This window comes from Panthera tigris, chromosome B3 (assembly GCF_018350195.1).
Source record: "Panthera tigris isolate Pti1 chromosome B3, P.tigris_Pti1_mat1.1, whole genome shotgun sequence".
Taxonomy (NCBI): domain Eukaryota; kingdom Metazoa; phylum Chordata; class Mammalia; order Carnivora; family Felidae; genus Panthera; species Panthera tigris.
This window is the reverse complement of record NC_056665.1, coordinates 120,244,364-120,261,828: the sequence shown is the minus strand read 5'-3', so window position 1 is coordinate 120,261,828 and position 17,465 is coordinate 120,244,364. Positions and strand designations below refer to the sequence as shown.

The 17,465-nt window shown below is 45.9% G+C and overlaps 1 protein-coding gene across 2 annotated transcripts in view; it reads right to left on the bottom strand.

The window, feature by feature from the left end:
• The window catches only part of IFT43 (intraflagellar transport 43), an 80,515-nt gene that overhangs the window by 51,967 nt on the left and 11,083 nt on the right, over nt 1-17,465 (bottom strand). The window lies entirely within an intron of this gene.

Below are 17,465 nucleotides of genomic sequence, written 5' to 3'. Positions count from 1 at the left end.
CCTGCTAGAACTCTGTCTCTCTCTCAAAAAGAAATAAACCTTAAAAAAATTAAAAACAAACAAACAAACGTGTTGCAGAACAGTACACATATGCTTCCAATTTGGTGAAAAAACTATTAATACATAATATCAAGTGTCTAATGAGCTATATAATACACGAGTGAGAGAGGACCCCAGTGACAGAATTATGGACAATTTTTAATTTCCTTCTTTGTGTTGTTGTCCATTTTCTAACTTTTTTTTTTTCTTTACAATCACTTTATCTTTTATAAATTGAAAGGTAATAAAAAAAGATGTAAAACAGGTTTGCTTAAAAAACATAAACTAAACTGGCAGGATAAAAATCTACTCAGCTTATTTGGGGAAGAAGGATTCACCTGCAAAGGATGCATTCAGGAACCCAAGTGTGGGCATTCTGGTCCAGTACATCTCAACTGGAAACACCAAGGGAACATCAAGCAATCCACTGAGTCAATCAAGGTGGATAAAACAGCAATGAGAACATTTCCTATTTTCAATTGCCCAGCATTCTCCTAGGATTGTGTTTTGAAATATCAACTTCCTTTTTCTAAGAACTGCATATACTTATAACGGTTGCTCTCAGTCTAAGGAGATACTTTGATGAATGACTAAAAACACAGGTTGGCCAACTTTTTCAATATTTCTCATTCTGCGGGCCACACGGTCTCTGTTGCAGCTATTCGATTCTGGCACTATAGGGCAATAAACAGCCACAGACAATAAGTAAGCAAACAGGTGTCACTGTGTTCCAATAAAACTTTATAAAAACAAGCAGCAGTCAAATTTAGCAGGAAGGATGTGGTTTGTAGAACCTCAGACTAAAATGTGCCATTGCATCATCCTTTAAATTTATCACTTAAAGCCTAGCTTGTAACTTAAAAAAATTTCTTTTTAATGTTTGTTTATTTTTGAGAGAGAGGGGCAGAGCACGATCAGGAGAGGGGCAGAGAGAGGGAGACAGAATCTGAAGCAGGCTATAGGCTCTGAGCTGTCAGCACAGAGCCCGACATGGGGCTTGAGCTGAAATCAGATGGTCAACTGACTGAGCCACCCAGGCTCCCCCTAACTTGTAACTTTTTAAGAAAACATCTCTCAATGTGCCAAAATACCTTTATACTTTTGATGTTTTATTTTGCACCAAGATATACTTTCTTTCTGGCTTTTCTAGTAGCACCCCAGCCTGCCAAGGACATGCTCCATCTAGATACCAGGGTGAGCCAGAACCTTCCGGAAATGACTGAGAAGAAACCAAGCCCTAAAATGCCTCTATCCAACTCAGCTCCCAGGACATACTAGGTGCCACGTTAGAGAAAACGAACTTGACTTTTCTAAGCTAGAGGCAGGTAATGGAGCTATCTGGGGGACTCTGTTAGAAATGACCAAAATGCAGAAGTGGAAAACAAGCTACTGTCTGTCTCTATTGGGGGGAAATCCCAATCCAAAGAAGATGTACCAAGGAGACGCCCACCGCTGCTCCCCAGTCCACACATCCTTGTCTGGTGTCCCTGCCACCCACACCCACCCACCCCTGGGCCAGAAGGGGAAGCCTCTACTCCACAACCCTACTTCCCTCAGACACTGGATGAACCAGGGGACCAATCGATTCCTCTGTCCCAGGAATCCAGAACTGAAGCTCAGAGGTTAAGTTGTTTCGAAAGCAGGAGCTGTCGAAGGACCAGCTACCTGGAAGCGGAATAGCCCCAAACTACCACAAACCAAACTTGCATATAAGCAGAAACCAACAACCCCGTGTGGCTGAGCTTCTACTGTGTGTAAGGCACTGTGCTGGGGACACTTGAAATGTTAAAGAGAACCAGACTGAACCACAGGGGGCCCCCTTGAGGATGTTTTAAACGAGTCTGGTCTACAGGCCGTCTTCCCTGTACTTCTGCAGGTAACGTTCCCTACTTCCTTACCCAAGGATAGGACCATCTTGTGAGAATGAACATTCCTGAATTTGGAGGTGACAGACCCATAGCCACATGTTGTGTTTTGCCAGACAGTGGGTTTTTTTGTGTGTTTTGGTTTGTAAATTTAAATTAACATTTAAAAAACTGGAAGATCTGCACACGCAATCCGGCTTCTCCTGAAAAACTCGAAGATCCAGTAGCTCTGGGGCTGAGACAATAGTTGCCCCTGTGGACAAGACCGGCGCATTCCAGTTGGCCACAGTCCCCACCCGCCCTCTCTGTCTCCTTCCTGCTAAAGTCAAGTGCAGCTGCCCTCTGGTACTGCTGCTCTTGTGCTGTTGTTCCTCTTGCAGTGCAGAATCCTCTCTCTGTTCCTACGTCTAATGGAAAATGAAAGCCAGGTCAGGTGTTTTGAGAAAGACGGGCCTGAGCGTATCTCTCGGCTGGAAGTGTGAGCTTATCTTACAAGTTCCGGATGCGCACCGAAGGAGTGCCCGTATCTTACCCCTAGCCCCACTTCACTCAGCGAGAACACCTGCCCGGCCCACGCTGTCACGAGTGCAAGTGACCCCGGAGCTACGGCCTCAGAGCTGGCAACCTCTGCTCTCTTCTCTTCGCTCTGGATGTTGGGAAGCACAGAATGAACCAAGTCAGATCCAGGGCGCCACAAGGTCGGGGTGCCTGAGTCCCCCTGGCACTCTCCCAGTGCCGTGAGATGCTGAGAGTGGGCGAGAAGGGAGCGAACTTGGGTCGCACTGGCAGGGTTCCGCCACTTGTCTCCTGGTCCCGGCGGTTTTCCACTGTGGGGTGACAACGGTGACAGAGGGAGCAGAGACTGAACTGGGAAGGGGCTCTGGGAGATCAGACGGCTCGGAAAAGGGGCACCAGCAGCCTATACTTCCGTCAAAATGCGCTCCTTTGAGTAACTGCTGAACGGCCAGACTAAATCAGGGGCTGCACGGTCAGCGCTTAGAGCAGTGCCCGCCACGCCAGCACTCTGTCTTCCCCTGTGATCATCACTGGTGGCGTTACTAATGTCAGTATGTGAAAGGTTAGACCGCGGGCAGTAAAATATACCACCATTAGGAAAAAAAAAAAAAAAAAAAAAAAAGAGAAAAAAATTGAGCCCGGCCTGAGCCATCACTTTGACTACTAAGGGACATTGTGTGGTTAATAAAGTTCCCTAAGATTCTGAAAACCAAAACGACCTGCTTTATCTCCTTTAACCACAAATCCCAGGAAGCCACGGCTGTCGGGGAGGCTGATGCGAGCCCTTTCCAGCCGGCCAGCGGTAGCACAAAGACGCATTTTCTCTCACGCTCCTCCCGTTAGGAAAGCGTACCAGCTGCTACATTAGGACCGCAGCATCAAAACAAAAAGATCACCACGTAAGAGTCATACCTCCGCATCCAACAGACTGAAAACCTAGTTCCAAAATCGAAGGGTTTTTTTTCACAAGTGACTAAAGACTTCAAGAGTTGACATAAAGCTGTAAAAACTGTGTAAGCTACCTTCCCCTTAGATGCACAGGGTGGGGCAGAGGCTGTGACTGTCCTCCCCACTCCCCACCAGGAGCCTCGCCGACCTCAACCTTGGGAGAGAGTGCAGAGGAAGAGGGGAGACCAGAAGGGCAGGCAGAACCCGCTCCCCACAAGCTGGGGCTTGGCACGAAGCGGGAGCTGTCTCCCTCCTCATGGAAAATCCTTAGTTTCGGTCTCATACCCTGGGTCCCAGGGTAAGAAAACTTTTTTGTAATACTCCCTACTGTAAGTCTTGTTATGGCCACACACAAATATCCTGTCTAGATGAAACAGACTTAATTAACCCCTATTAAGTTACAAAGGCAGTACCCCCAGAATCCAACTTGGTTCCCTCTGTGGGGAGCTGGGCACTGTCCTATGTGCACTGGGTAAGATTAAAAAACAACAACAACAAAAAACAGATGGCACCTTTGTCCTCAAATGTTACCCCTGTTCAGTGAGGTAGAGAAGAGGCCAAATTCAGAGTGTTATCAGGTCTGTATGAAATCTACGTGATGGGACATCTGGCTTACTCTCAAACTGAAGAGGCCACACTGGAGGTGGGAAGCAGGCATCAGGGGTGGAGGGAAAGGGTTATTCCAGGGACAGGCTGCATCCATGGTCCCAAGGCGAAGCTGAGGAGGGATCCCCTCCGCCACGGGATAGTTCCACCGAATTCTGCAGTTTTCTTGCCACCTCCGGTGGTTTTACTGGAACCACTTTCCCCTGGCGCATCGTTAAGACAGAACTGTGACAGGAGTGCATAAGCTGGTAGTACACAACTGAAGATTCAACAGAACTGTGCAAGCCAGGAAGTGCTGTGGACAAGGAGGGGGCGAGGAAGCTTCATGGGGAAAGTGGAGCTTGCCCTGGAGTTGAAATATACATGGAGATGAAAAGGAAAAGTGTTCCTGAAGCAACCAGATGCAAGGGACAGGGATTCCAGGAGAGCACATAAATAACACTTGGGCTGCAGCAAACGCTATTCATTGATCAGTCGGCATATTGGTAGGAGTCCCTGGGAGAACTCTCTGGGGGGTCTGAACAGCTTGGCACCTGTTACTTTCCAATGCAGGCTGTTAAGTGGAAGCTGCTGCAACTTGTTCGTGAGGCAGCGGTTTGACATTAAGTGCAAGCGATCTGTCTGAAATGTAAGTGGCTCACTGGCTTTTAGCAATATAATTTAAAAGGTCTGGCGGGTCCTTTGAATGGACAGTCCAGCCCGTGAGGGTCTGGCTTCGCTTCCTACGAGCTATGAAGACACCTAGATACCTGATAGGCCCTGTTTCAAAAAGAGTGTCGCAGCTTTCTCACAGAGTGATCTCATAGGAAACACACTTACAGGCCACACCCTTCCTGTTGTCCTTTTAGGACCAGCTGCCGGGAACGCAGCTTCCAGTTTCCCTGGGTGACAGATGAAATGCTGGGGGGCGGGGGGGGGGGGTGCTTTAGAGACATGCACGTGCTCCCAAGCTTGACTTCCAGAGCTCCAGTCCCTGCCTGGTGTGGTGAGAAGTTGTAACCCTTTGGTTACAAACCTTTCGATTGGGGCCAGGGGTCCTTCCCTCTCCTGCCCATCAGGTCTGGGCAGGACAAGAGCACATGAACATGTGATTTATCTGCTCTCAAATATTATGGGTCTGAGTTCTCTGTATAATGGCCCGGGTATTTAAAGGAAAAGGAATTAGCTCTTGCTCCATCCTGTAAACTAGAAACTTACTCTAATAAGGCTAGACAGGCTAAGACAGTCAGCTGGGGCCCTTGTTTCTTTTTTTTTCCATGGAGCCCACCAAGTCCAGAATCCTCCCTAGTCAAGCACTCAGGAAGACATCACCAATCTGTTTGAATCAAGACTTTGGAAGAAGTCTGTTTGCTACCCCTGTGTTAGGAGAAGGGAAAACAAACAAAACAAACAAACAAACAAACAAAACCCTGGAGGGGAAAAGAGGGGAAAACTCAAGTGATCTTAAAAGCGAAAAAGAAGACCTGATTCTAGAATTCAAAAGGTCCTGGTTTCTTCTTTTCATTGTTCTGCCTCTGAAATTCAGAAGCACAGCCTCAAAACATCTGCTGGGAAAACCATTTCCAATTTGGGCAGATTTACTGCCAGGTAACATTATCCAAATGTGCTTTAAGAAGGAGAGTCTTAAAACATGCAACAGCACGAAGGCCAGAAATAGGATCGGGCGACGGGAGCCCTTAGGCGGCGCATCCCTCGTGTTCTCTCTTGAAAGCTGGAGTCACGTCTCCGAGTGTGGGAAATGAGCACAGCCTGCTGGGGCTGCCGCCTGATGGACGGAGGGGGCAGGACCCCACATAGCTCCTGGAGAGAAGCAAAAATGTGCTCTCTCCAAAAATAAACAGGGGGCAGGAAAGACTGAGAGTGAAGAGTTGAAAGCACATGACTGGCGGTTGCGGTCCTGAAATACCAGCTTTCTACAAAAAGGAGCCTGTGAGAGACAGAGAGCGGGAAATTCAGGAAGCGGCCTCTTTATATGGTCTCATCCGAATGGGCCAAGATTCAACTAACTGGAATTACTATGTCACAGGGAGCCTTTAGGGCCAGACTTGTTTCTGATCTTTATATGGTTCCCCCAGATTCTTAAGATGCCGAAATAGAAAAGATGCTGCAGTGCCAAAAAAGGAGCCTTTTGAGTTTAGAAACTTCTCACACACTCTCGAAAGTCCCAGAGAAACCCCACAATGTGAGTCACTCCCAAATCCAAACTGCAACCTGTTTCAAAAATGCAGTCCAAACACACGCATGGATTCCCAACAGAAGAGACATTTGGTTAAGCAAGATCCCTCGCAAACTTCACACCCACCCATCTCCCAGCTTCTAGGGGCAACACAGCTCTGGTGTTCAACGCAATTATGGGCTGAGAGCAAATTTCCCCACCTTTCTCTAAGAACCGGACAGAAGATCCAAGACAGGTGTTCTTACATGCTTGATGAGAGAGAAGACTAACACTGATAAAGATGTGAATTCAACACAGGGGCTGGTGTGTGCTCCTTAAACCTGTGTCCAGTTCCATCTCTGTCCCCTTCTTCCTCCAGCCTCGGCCCTGGGTGTGACAACTAATTCACCACAGACCTCAGTTTCTCCCTCACGGAATTAAGGTCATGAAGGTAATGGACCATCCAAACTTGTAAATCGACCCCTGTGAGTACGCATAGCTCTTTCAAGACGGAAATGGACATAACAAAATGCAAAATCTGCTTTAAGTGTAGGAATAAAACTTGATGGTCACTAGATGTTAAAGCTCTTAGGTGAAAGACTGACTGACGGGGAACCAGACATTCTCACGGTGCCAAGGAATCGCCCCATATATCACATGCAGGCACAAGGGAGAAAATGTTCCTTCACAACAGAGATACTACCCTGACCCTAACTCAGTGGTCAGACTTAGCAGCACTATCAGTGGGAGGTAAGGTGCTTCACCTGAAGCACGCACCATCACCCAGGAAAAACTCCTGTTGCCAATGTCCATCGAGCCCTCCAAGATGTTTCCAGCTTGTTGCAAGAGTAAGAGTGAGAGCAGGAAGGAAGGCTCAGACAAAACCGGTGTGGGGGGATCTCTATAGGACAACTGGCCCAAAAAGTCAACACCATTAAAAAGGTAGACCATTCTAAATTCAGAGAGACTTAAGAGGAATGTAATGGATTGGTTCTGGATTGGATCCTGCTGTGAAAAAATAGCCATAAAATGCATTTGGATGATAACAGGGGGCAATGCATATGGACCAAGTATGGATGATGTCAGGGAACTGCTAATACTGTGAGGTGTGGAATTGTGGATTTCTAGGAAAACATCCCCATTTTTCTAGAGATACACGCTGAAGTATTAAAGTGACACGTCATTAGGTCTGCTTTGAGATAATTGAGCAAAATGTATAAATATGAAACACTTATGCATAGAATTAACAGATAGTTTACAAATTATCATTTAAGGAAAGACAAATTATCGTTGATGTTGATAACAGTTGAAGCTAGGTGGTGGGCATATGCTATTCATTGGACTACTGTGTTTATTGTGTCTACTTTTCTGGATGTTTCTGATTTTAATGTGAAGTTAAGAAATGAAAGAAACCAGACGCATAAAGTTCAGGTTAACAAAGGAGGCCAAAGGCAGGGTTGATGAAGAGGAGGGGCACCAATATGGGGGTTGTTCATGGATCTATCTGCTCAGTGAAGAACTGGGCTGGATGTGACAATCACTTTCCACCTGGCGGCTGGGAATTCCTGACACCGATGCCCTGAGGACCAGAAAACAACTCTTCACCCAAAACCTCCAGTCTTGACATCCCCGCCACAATTACAAGTGACAGGAGAGAGCCTTTTACACAAGGTGCCTCCTCACACCCTCACCCACTTCAATTGACCGTGGATTCTATTGTAGTTGTGTGTACATATGGGTATGTGAAAGGTGGGTAAGGAAAAAACATGGCGGAAAGAACATTAGACTGGACACCAGGTAATCCAGGCTCTCGTCCTGATTCTACCACTGACTGGCTCCATGATTCTGGATTTTCAGTCAAGCCAGAGGGGATTCCCTTTGGTTCTACAATTTTGTGATTCTAAGAGTCTATGAATTATAGTATTTTCAATTCTGGGAGAGGGTATCTGGGCAAGGAGATGTAAACGATGATATGTGACACTCATCATCAGTTTGAGCCGGTATGAAGGAGATGGAGACAGAGAGAGAAGAAAAGGTACAGAGAAAAATGAGAATAAGCAAAAAAGACTTCACCCATGGTGAATAAGCCAATCTACACAATGACAAAGAATATCCTCGCTAATTCCTAACGAATGATAATAGTATTAGCCATCATCCCTTGAGGATTTGCTATACGCCAAAGCTTTAGCAGAATCGCTATGCAGAATCCTCGTGCCCCAGTGAAGGACAATACCACCCGCCAAGTTTACCAACAAGGAAACTGAAACTTAGAGGCTAACTCCCCTAAAATCATCCTGTTCTAAGTCACAGAGCAAGGATTCCAGTCCAAGTCTCTGACGCCAAAGCTTTGCACTGAACCAGGTGATAGGTGAGTTCCTAGACACTAGATGCATGCCAGCTGGAACAGGTTTGAAACGACAGAGAAACTACAAAAAGAACCTGTCTCAGCTAAAAAAAAAAAACAAAAAAAAAAACAAAAAAAACAAACAAAAAAAAAATTGCCCAATAACAAGAGAGACTAGAATGACAAGGGAAAGATTTGGGAAGGCCAAACCAAAGGACCATTTCCTTCCTTCACTTTCTAGGCACAGAGTAAATACATCTGCTCAAGAGACAGGTGTGTTCAATACGATGGGAGGACCAAAAAAGAACTCAGCCTAACCCTTAACCTCTGTAGTGCGGTCAGCCAACGGATGGGTTAAGGGTCAAGTCAGGGTCAAAAAGTGATGCCAACAATATACCGTTAGTGAGCATTGTGCCAAAGCGTATTAAGAGGAATTCAACATAAGTCTCTGGCCTTGGAAAGTGGCTGTCTTTGCCTCATGTCACAAGATGTGCTCTTCATACTGACAGAACAGCAGTTTGAAGAAGGGGTGACTAAATGCGGGGAGAAGAGCATCTGCCATAAAGAAGGAAAGGGGAAAAGCCATGATTTTAAAGGAGGGATGGAGGGACAGATTGAAGGAGAGGAGAGAGAGTCCTGGGTTCAAATCCTAGGACCGCCACTTTCCAGCTGTGTAGCCTTGGGCTAGTCGTGTCTTCGCTAAGCTCCTTTTCCTCGTGGGAAGAACAACAGTGGTCCCAAGTCTCTTGCAGATCCACTGTGAACACTGGAGACCATCTCTGGCACAGAGCACACAGTAAACAGTGGTGACGGTGGCGGCTATACTATTTACCAGAAATCACGATAGTACTAAACCACACACCCTGGCGGCAAGACCTGGAATGCCTAGGGCTGCAACAATAGGAAGTTTCCGGCAGGCGAACACTGCAGGGACCTGTATGTGGGGCTGCCTCGCCCAAGTGTCGTTCCAGGGGGCCAACTCTTACCTATTCCTGCTGCCCCGAAGATACACAAATCCTTTAAAGTTGCCTTAACCAAGAAGAGGAAACCACAGTTCCGCTGCTCACTGACAACTAACCGTGATGCTCAGGATGACCACAGTGTCTGCCAGTTACTCTGGCGGGGTCACACTTCCCCAAATATTCCCACGTACCCCATAATAAAAGACCCATATCCCGTATCTCAATGTGCGGCCATCAAACTGCCCACTTCAAAGGACTCATGGGATGAGGCTGCCGGCAGTTTGCTGAAGTAGCTGATCCAAAGAGAACAGATTTCAGCCTCAAAAGTCATTCTTAAAATTTGTCCTGGATTTTTCCACCCTGGATGGCATCCTCTGAATCTCAGCTCTACCCCTCTGGGTCCTGCTAAATCAGCTCTCCCCTCTCCTTAGGTCTATACCTCCCAGACATTTACAAAGAAATGCCCTGTTCCCCCATACTTTTTGCAGTTCAGCTAAAATAAACATTCCTTCCAACTTTCATCATAAATTAAAACCGATACATTTCTGTCATTCTCTTAACTCCTTTCAGTTTGCTAAAAATCCACCCGGCACATGTGGAGCCAGAAACGTGTACAACACTGAGGGTGTAAATTCCCAGAACTCCGAGAGGCTAGCCCTTCCTGGCACCTGTGAGTTTGTATAAGCACGGTCTAGACTTGCTCCCTCAACCAAATCCAGAGCGGGATAAGTTGGAGGAAGCTGAGAGCAGAGGAGTGAGCTGTGACCTTGATGCTTTAAGAAGCCTGATCTCTCACAAGACTCCTCAAGGGTGATGACGGAAAAGAAATGGAGGGAGCCCGAAGGAAGTATTCAACCATGGGCTGGCGGCCCCCGTCACGTGACCTAGAGAGCGCGATGGCGGGCTCCACTCCTCTCTTCGCTGCGGTGAGATGCCACACACCACAGGTCTCCCGCTGCAGCCCGACTTTGTCCTGACTCACTTGTGGAAGCAAGGGGAGAAGGTGCTAGCACACCACAAGGTCATGGCTGGCGGGCTAGCACCCACTCCACTTTGCCCCCCAACGTTTCAAGGAACTCAGTAATCCCAAAATCTAAAAAAATTCTACAACCGTGTTTCCCAAGCTTCTAAATTTCATGGACTGTTAATATTTCAAAAAACTGATTTGTGGGGAGTAGGAAGTGGTTGGCAGTTCAGAGTTCACAATTTTTAATTTTGTTAGGGCTCTTTTTTTAAAAAAACACCATTTCTGGGGTACCTGGGTGGCTCAGTTGGTTAAGCCTTGGACTCTTGATTTAGGCTCAGGTCATGATCTCACAGTTTGTGGGTTTGAGCCCCATGTTGGGCTCTGCATGGTCAGCATGGGGCCTGCTTGGGATTCTCTCTCTCCTGCTCTCTCTGCCCCTTCCCTGCTTGCCTTCTCTCTTGCTCTCAAAATAAATAAACTTAAACACACACACACACACACACACACACACACACACACACACACACCCCATTTCCTCTCATGATCATTTCACTAAAGAAGGGACCTTTTCAATCTCCCCAGATTAGGAAGGACACAAATCAGGATAAAGAATGTTCCTTTTTTTTGTTTTTAATTTTTAAAAATGTTTATTTTTGAAAGAAAGACAGAGACAGAGGGTGAGCAGGGGAGGGGCAGAGAGAGAGGGAGACCCAGAACTCAAAGCAGGCTCCGGGCTCCAGAGCCTGAGCTGTCAGCACAGAGCCCGATGCAGTGCTTGAACTCACATGCTGTGAGATCATGACCTGGGCCCAAGTCGGATACGTAACCCACTGAGCCACCCAGGCACCCCAAGAATGTTCCTTTAATTTGAACCGCTTATGAAAAACTTACTACACTGTTCTTGGTTTTCTCGTGTTGGTAAAAACTTCCTCTTAGACCAGGGTTAAAACACGCTACGTTCTCTGTCTTTTCTCAGCCTCTCAGTCCAAGCCCAGGGTTGATTTCTCAGGCTCTCATCCCACCCTTCCTCGAACAAGAACGGCAGAAGGCCAGCCACTCTACTCCTCCCAGGTGACGATGCTCTGACACGAAAGGCATGACCTAGGTGCAGTCCCTTAATCTAGAAATTCTGCTACTCAGTTTGAAGTTGTACGGGAAGACCTCCCACCCTTCAAATCATCCACTGCCAACTTCTCCAACTCTAGAGGCCTTTCTAGATTAACTTTTCAGAGTGCTCAGCACAGCGTGTGCCTGAATGGGTACTGACATCCTAGTGTCTGCATCACAGGTCTCTGGGTCTCTTTCGTGCCCGTGTTTCTGATCATTACTTCCGAGGGCACCACTGATGTCAGAACGCTTCCTGCCTGAATAGCTAATGTACCTGTACGCCCCGACAGTTACCCTGAGAGAAAATCGACACACTCTGTCTCTGAAACAACCACTCTCATTCTTTTCTTGGCAACAGTATCACTTGAAAAAAACCACAGTGACTCTGAAACAATCCAAAAGCAACTGGCAGGTTCTGGATTCAGTAATGGGCGAGTAGTTTGTATTCGGCTAACCTCCACACAGATAACAACTATCAACTCTGGATGAAATACGTAAAACAACTATTCGAAGGCACCGGAGGGCAAACAAAAGCAGGCAGAAACTGGAAGGGACTTGACCCTTGAAAGAAAAAAGAAAAACTGTACTGGCCAAAAATCCATGTTAAAATGGATTTTCCCCTTGAGTGCACTCTCCAGTCTGGGCAGCAACTGAGCAGCACAGAACTAAAGCAGAAAGCTGCAGTTGTATTGGCTTGAGGACAAATTTGGGGGCTGCCAGAGTCACTAAACATAGAAAGGGAGAAATTCTGGGGCGCCTGGATGGCTCAGTTGGTTGAGCGTCCGACTTTGGCTCAGGTCATGATCTCACGGTTCGTGGGTTCGAGCCCCGCGTCGGGCTCTGTGCTGAGAGCTCAGAGCCTGGAGCCTGCTTCAGAGTCTTTGTCTCCCTCTCTCTCTGCCCCTCCCCTGCTCATGCTCTGTCTTTCTCTCTCTGTCAAAAATAAATAAACATTTTAAAAAATTTAAAAAAAAAAAAAAAGGGAGAAATCCTGGGAAGAAAGGAGCCCCAGATCTGCATTTGAACTCCCCTAAAATCCTTTAGGCTTACCTGAGCTGCATCATGAAACCCAGTGAAAAGCAACTGCTGAAGAGATAAAAAGAAAAAAACAAAAACATAAACAACAACAAAAAAACATCCCCGAACCACTGAGTGGAGATGAGATTTCAGCTGCTGCTCCCTGCAGGGGAAAGACATTGGTTTGAGTTCCAGCAACTTAGAGGTACTTGGTACATTCCTTGAGTGTGCCAGTGAAATCCCAAGTGAATCACACATTAGGAGTGAAGTTCATGTCCCAGGACTATGGGATTCGCTCTACGACTAAAGGGAAAACCAAAATAGACCTGACCTAACAGAGCCTCAAACCAAGTCTTGATAAATTCAAGGTGCTCTGCAAAGAATGAAACTGCCTACTAAAACAGAAACAACACTTTTCAGAGGAGAGTGACATAATCCAGAGTTTCCACAATGTACTGTCCACAAGGTCCTGTGTATAAATAAAGATGACTGGACATGTGAAGAAACATGAAAATGTGACCCAAAGGCAAAAGAAAAAAAAACAACAAAAACTGACCTCAAGATGACCCAAATAACGGAATTAACAGATAAGGGTTTTAAAGCAGCTACTATAAATATGTTCAAGGACTTTAAAAGAAAAGATGGTCGTAATAAATGCACAAACGGGGAATCTAACAGAAGCGACGTAAAAAGGAAAGAAAAACAAATGGAAATTTAGAACTTAAAAGTTTAGTAGCTGCAGTGAAAAGTGTAGCTGGAAGACAGCAGAAGAAATTATCAGTGAAAACAGAAAATATCCAGTTTGAAGGGGGAAAAAAAGATAAAAGATAGGAAAAAATTACCAATGTTTTAGGACCAAAAAACACATGACAAACTAATGGGACAATATGAAACAGTTTAACACATATTGCAATTGGAGTCCGAGGGATAAGGAGAGAGAAAATGGAGCAAAGAGAATTGAAGAAATAATGGCCTAAAGTTTCCCAAATTCGGCTATAAATACTGACTTACTGATCTCAGAACCTCGGCGAATACAAAGAAAATCACAGCTAGCCAGTCATAGTCACACTGCTGAAAACCAAAGAAGATAAAAAGGAAATCTTTAAAGCAGCAAAGAGAGGAAAAAAGATTTATATATAAAACCCATCCTCAGAAACAATGAAGGCGAGAGGTCAAAGGAAAGAGGATCTTTAGAGCGCTGAAAAGAAAAAAATTCTCAGCCCAGAACTCTAGGTGGACAGAACATATCCTTCATAAATGAGGGTAAAATAAAACTATCTTCAGATCAAGCAAGCAAGTAGGGAGCAGTTCTCTGCAAATCCGTACTATGAGACATGCTAAGGAAAGTTCTTCACGGTAAAGAGAAATGATGCCCAATGGAAACCTGGACCTACAGGGAGAAAGGAAGAACAGAAATGGTAAACATGTGGGTGAAATACAAGAGTCTCTTTTTCTCTTGATTTCTCCAAATGACAACTATTTAAAGTGAAATGACAAATGGTACCGTGGAGTTTCTGAAGTAGGTTGTTTTAAAGTATGTGACGTCACCAGCACAAAGGAGAGAGGGGGTCAGATGCACTCACGCTGCTGCAAGGCTCTCGCATGTTACGTGAAGGGGTATTATAGTCACTCCACATAGCCAGGGAGGAGTTAAAGATGTATATTCTAATCCCTGGGACAAAAAAAAAAAAAAAAAAAATGTATAAAAAAAACTATACCTGAGGGGCCCCTGGGTGGCTCAGTCGGTTGAGCGTCCGACTTCAGCTCAGGTCATGGTCTTGCGGTTCGTGAGTTCGAGCCCTGCATCAGGCTCTGGGCTAACAAACAGCTCAGAGCCTGGAGCCTGTTTCAGATTCTGTATCTCTCTCTCTCCCCCTCCCCTGCTCATGCTCTGCCTTTCTCTGTCTCTCAAAAATAAATAAATGTTAAAAAAAAAATTAGCAAAAAAACCCTATACCTGAAAAGCCAATGGAGGGATTAGAATGGAATATAAAAAGCAATCAGCTAGTAACTGACATAATTCTGTTATATGGGGTAAAGGCACGTGACCAGAAATGTTTCCGTCTATCACCAGTGACATTCAACACCAGTCAGTACCCTTTTCCTGTAAAATATCATTCTGAAAAGAATATTTTACTATCATTCCGCTCCTTCTCAGTAATTATCGCCATGCTACATAATGAGAAGAAATCTAGCCTGGCTAATGACTTCAATGAGGCTCTCTGATCAGTCTCCTGGTTCCTAACCGACTAGATATTCTCTGTTCACAGCACACCCTCTCCCGAATCCTGGCGTTCCCCCGTGGACACCATTTCTCTGGCAGTTCTTTCAAATAGAGCCTGTTCGTTGTTTAAAACTGCACAAAACAGGGTCCCAAGTGAGGCTCACTCCCCCAAAGTTCCTTGAGACGATTATTCTTCTAAATTATCATGGAACACTTCATGTGTACAAGTACACAAGTACAAGTGTACTTGTACACTTCAAGTACAAGTCTTGAAACTTGTACTGTTCAGCTACATCGCCTCTCCTTCCTTCTTCATGTCTGTCACTAACAATGCATGAGCACAGACTGATGAGACGCTAGGGCATGACTGCTCCCCAACCTGCCCCACCATTCTGAGCAAAGTCCATTCTCACATCAACAGTTCATCTAATGCTTAGCTAAGAGGTCCCTGACTCTTTAAATACCAATGACCTTGCTACTTTTTCCAACATGTCATAACCTGGAACTGCTCCATCCCTGAAATATCTAATCCCCTCCCTCCTTCCTTATCTAAGAACTTCTTCCTTGGTTTCACTTCCTTCTCCATCAACCCAGCTCACCCCCAAGGTCCATCACGCTATGCCTCCCTCCCTTGCCTCTTTAGCACATTTCCCCGAAAACTACCCCAAAACTGGATCAAGGCACCCATATACCTCCACTCTGTCAATACCCACCTGCTGAGGGCTGTTGGGAACCTGCACAATCATGCAAAGTAAGGCCTACCAGGCTCGTGTTCTGCCTTCTTTTGGCTGGATCCTACCTGGTCTCCCTGCATCGGCCTTACTTTCCTTCAACCTGTACTCCTTACCTGGATGGGCCCCTGGGAATTACGGAGAGTTCTACACAGGAAAGGGATGCTAGGTCTCAATCAGGAGGCATTTTCGGCGTAAGCATTGCTGGTACACTGCCTAACAAGCTCTCTGAAGAAAGGCATCTGAATACCCAGGGCTCTTGTAACTATGAGCTATGATTTCTTTCCTCATTATAAATAGGTATTCACTTTCATAGCTCATTTTGAACACATAACTTTGAATTATTTTTCCTAAAGAAGGCCTCCAAACTGTGTAAGCTTGGGGCCCACAAAACCTGGAAGTATCCCTGACCACTGACTGCCAAAGCGCTCCTTCTAAAACGCAAATTTGATCATAGCTCTTCTCTGCTTAAAACTCACACACTGGCACCTGGAGATCATGAATGGTCTGTAAGCTACCCAAAGGAATCAGAAGTTTTTCTTATATGTTCCTCTTAGAAACCCCAGAATATATAATGATGACTCCTACATCTGTTATCACTAGTTTTCAACTTTCCCTCTTAAGCTCCAGACCAAAACTTTCAACCGTTTACCTGACATACCTCTTTGAAAATCCTGAGGGTGACTCAAATTCAACATGCCCCAAACTGAAATAATGATCTCTTCTTGCTCCCCTCAGCTGAGGCTCTGAAATCCTCAGTCTCGGGGGCGCCTGAGTGGCTCAGTCGGTTAAGCGGCTGACTCTTGGTTTCAGCTCAGGTCATGATCTCACGGTCCGTGGGTTCGAGCCCCGTGTCGGGCTCTACGCTGACAGCTGCAGATACTGCTTGAGATTCTGTCTCCCTCTCTCTGTGCCCCTCCGCCCTCCTCTTTCTCAAAATAAAGAAACATTAAAAAAAGAGAAATGAGTCTCTTCTAAATTCCTAAAAACTGTAAATAAAATGAATTGAATTTAAAAAAATCATCAGTCTCAAAAATATCAATATTTATTCAGTCATGTTAGCTGCACGTGGGATAAACTCCAGACTGTCCTTCTTCCTACCTCCAACAGCCAGTCTGCTACCACATCTTATCTATCTTTCCTTCAAAATGTCTATGGGTTGGGGCGGCACCTGGGTGGCAGTGGGTTAAGCATCTCACTCTTGGTTCCGGCTCAGGTCATAATCTCACAGTCATAAGACTGAGCCCCACAACAGGGTCCATGCTGAGTGAGAAGCCTGCTTAAGATGTTCTCTCTCTCTCCCTCTCTCCTACTGAGGTGTGCACTCTCTCTCTAACATAAAAGTTTTAAAAAAAAAATGCCTATGGGCACTGACCTCTCTTCTTCACCCCCTTAGCCAGGCTTTAGTCTGCTGTTCCCCACAGTAAGGTACATATGCCACCATAAGCAAGACAACTAGAGGTGGTCTGCTGATATGCCTTCTAAAAACAGTCGTGCATTTTAATGTGAAACCTCAGACACCTCCGTACCGCTAAATCCAACAGACCCTGCTCCCGCCCTCCTAGTGGCATCAAGCACTCTCGACCCCTCCCTCTTTCTTGACACTCTCTTGCCTTGGCTTCTGGATGCCACATGCCTGTGTTTCCCCTCCCTTCACTGGCCCGTCCTCAATTTCCTTTTGCGAGACATTCTTTGGCTGTGTGTTCCTTCCACATGGATGTTCCCCAGGTTCTGTCCAAGGGCCTCTTCTCTTATTACACAGACTCTCCCTTACAGAGCTAGGCTTCCATTTACCACCTCAATACTAATGACTTCCAAATCTCCAGTTCCAGCTCAGGGCCCCGTCCCGAGCAGGTGTACCACACAACAAAGCTTCCTGGATGTGTCCAGCTAGGGGTGTCAGAGGCATCTCAAGCTAACCTGCCCCTAAAGTGAATGCATCATCCCTCCCACACCCACTTCACCTTCACTGGACAAGTGACTT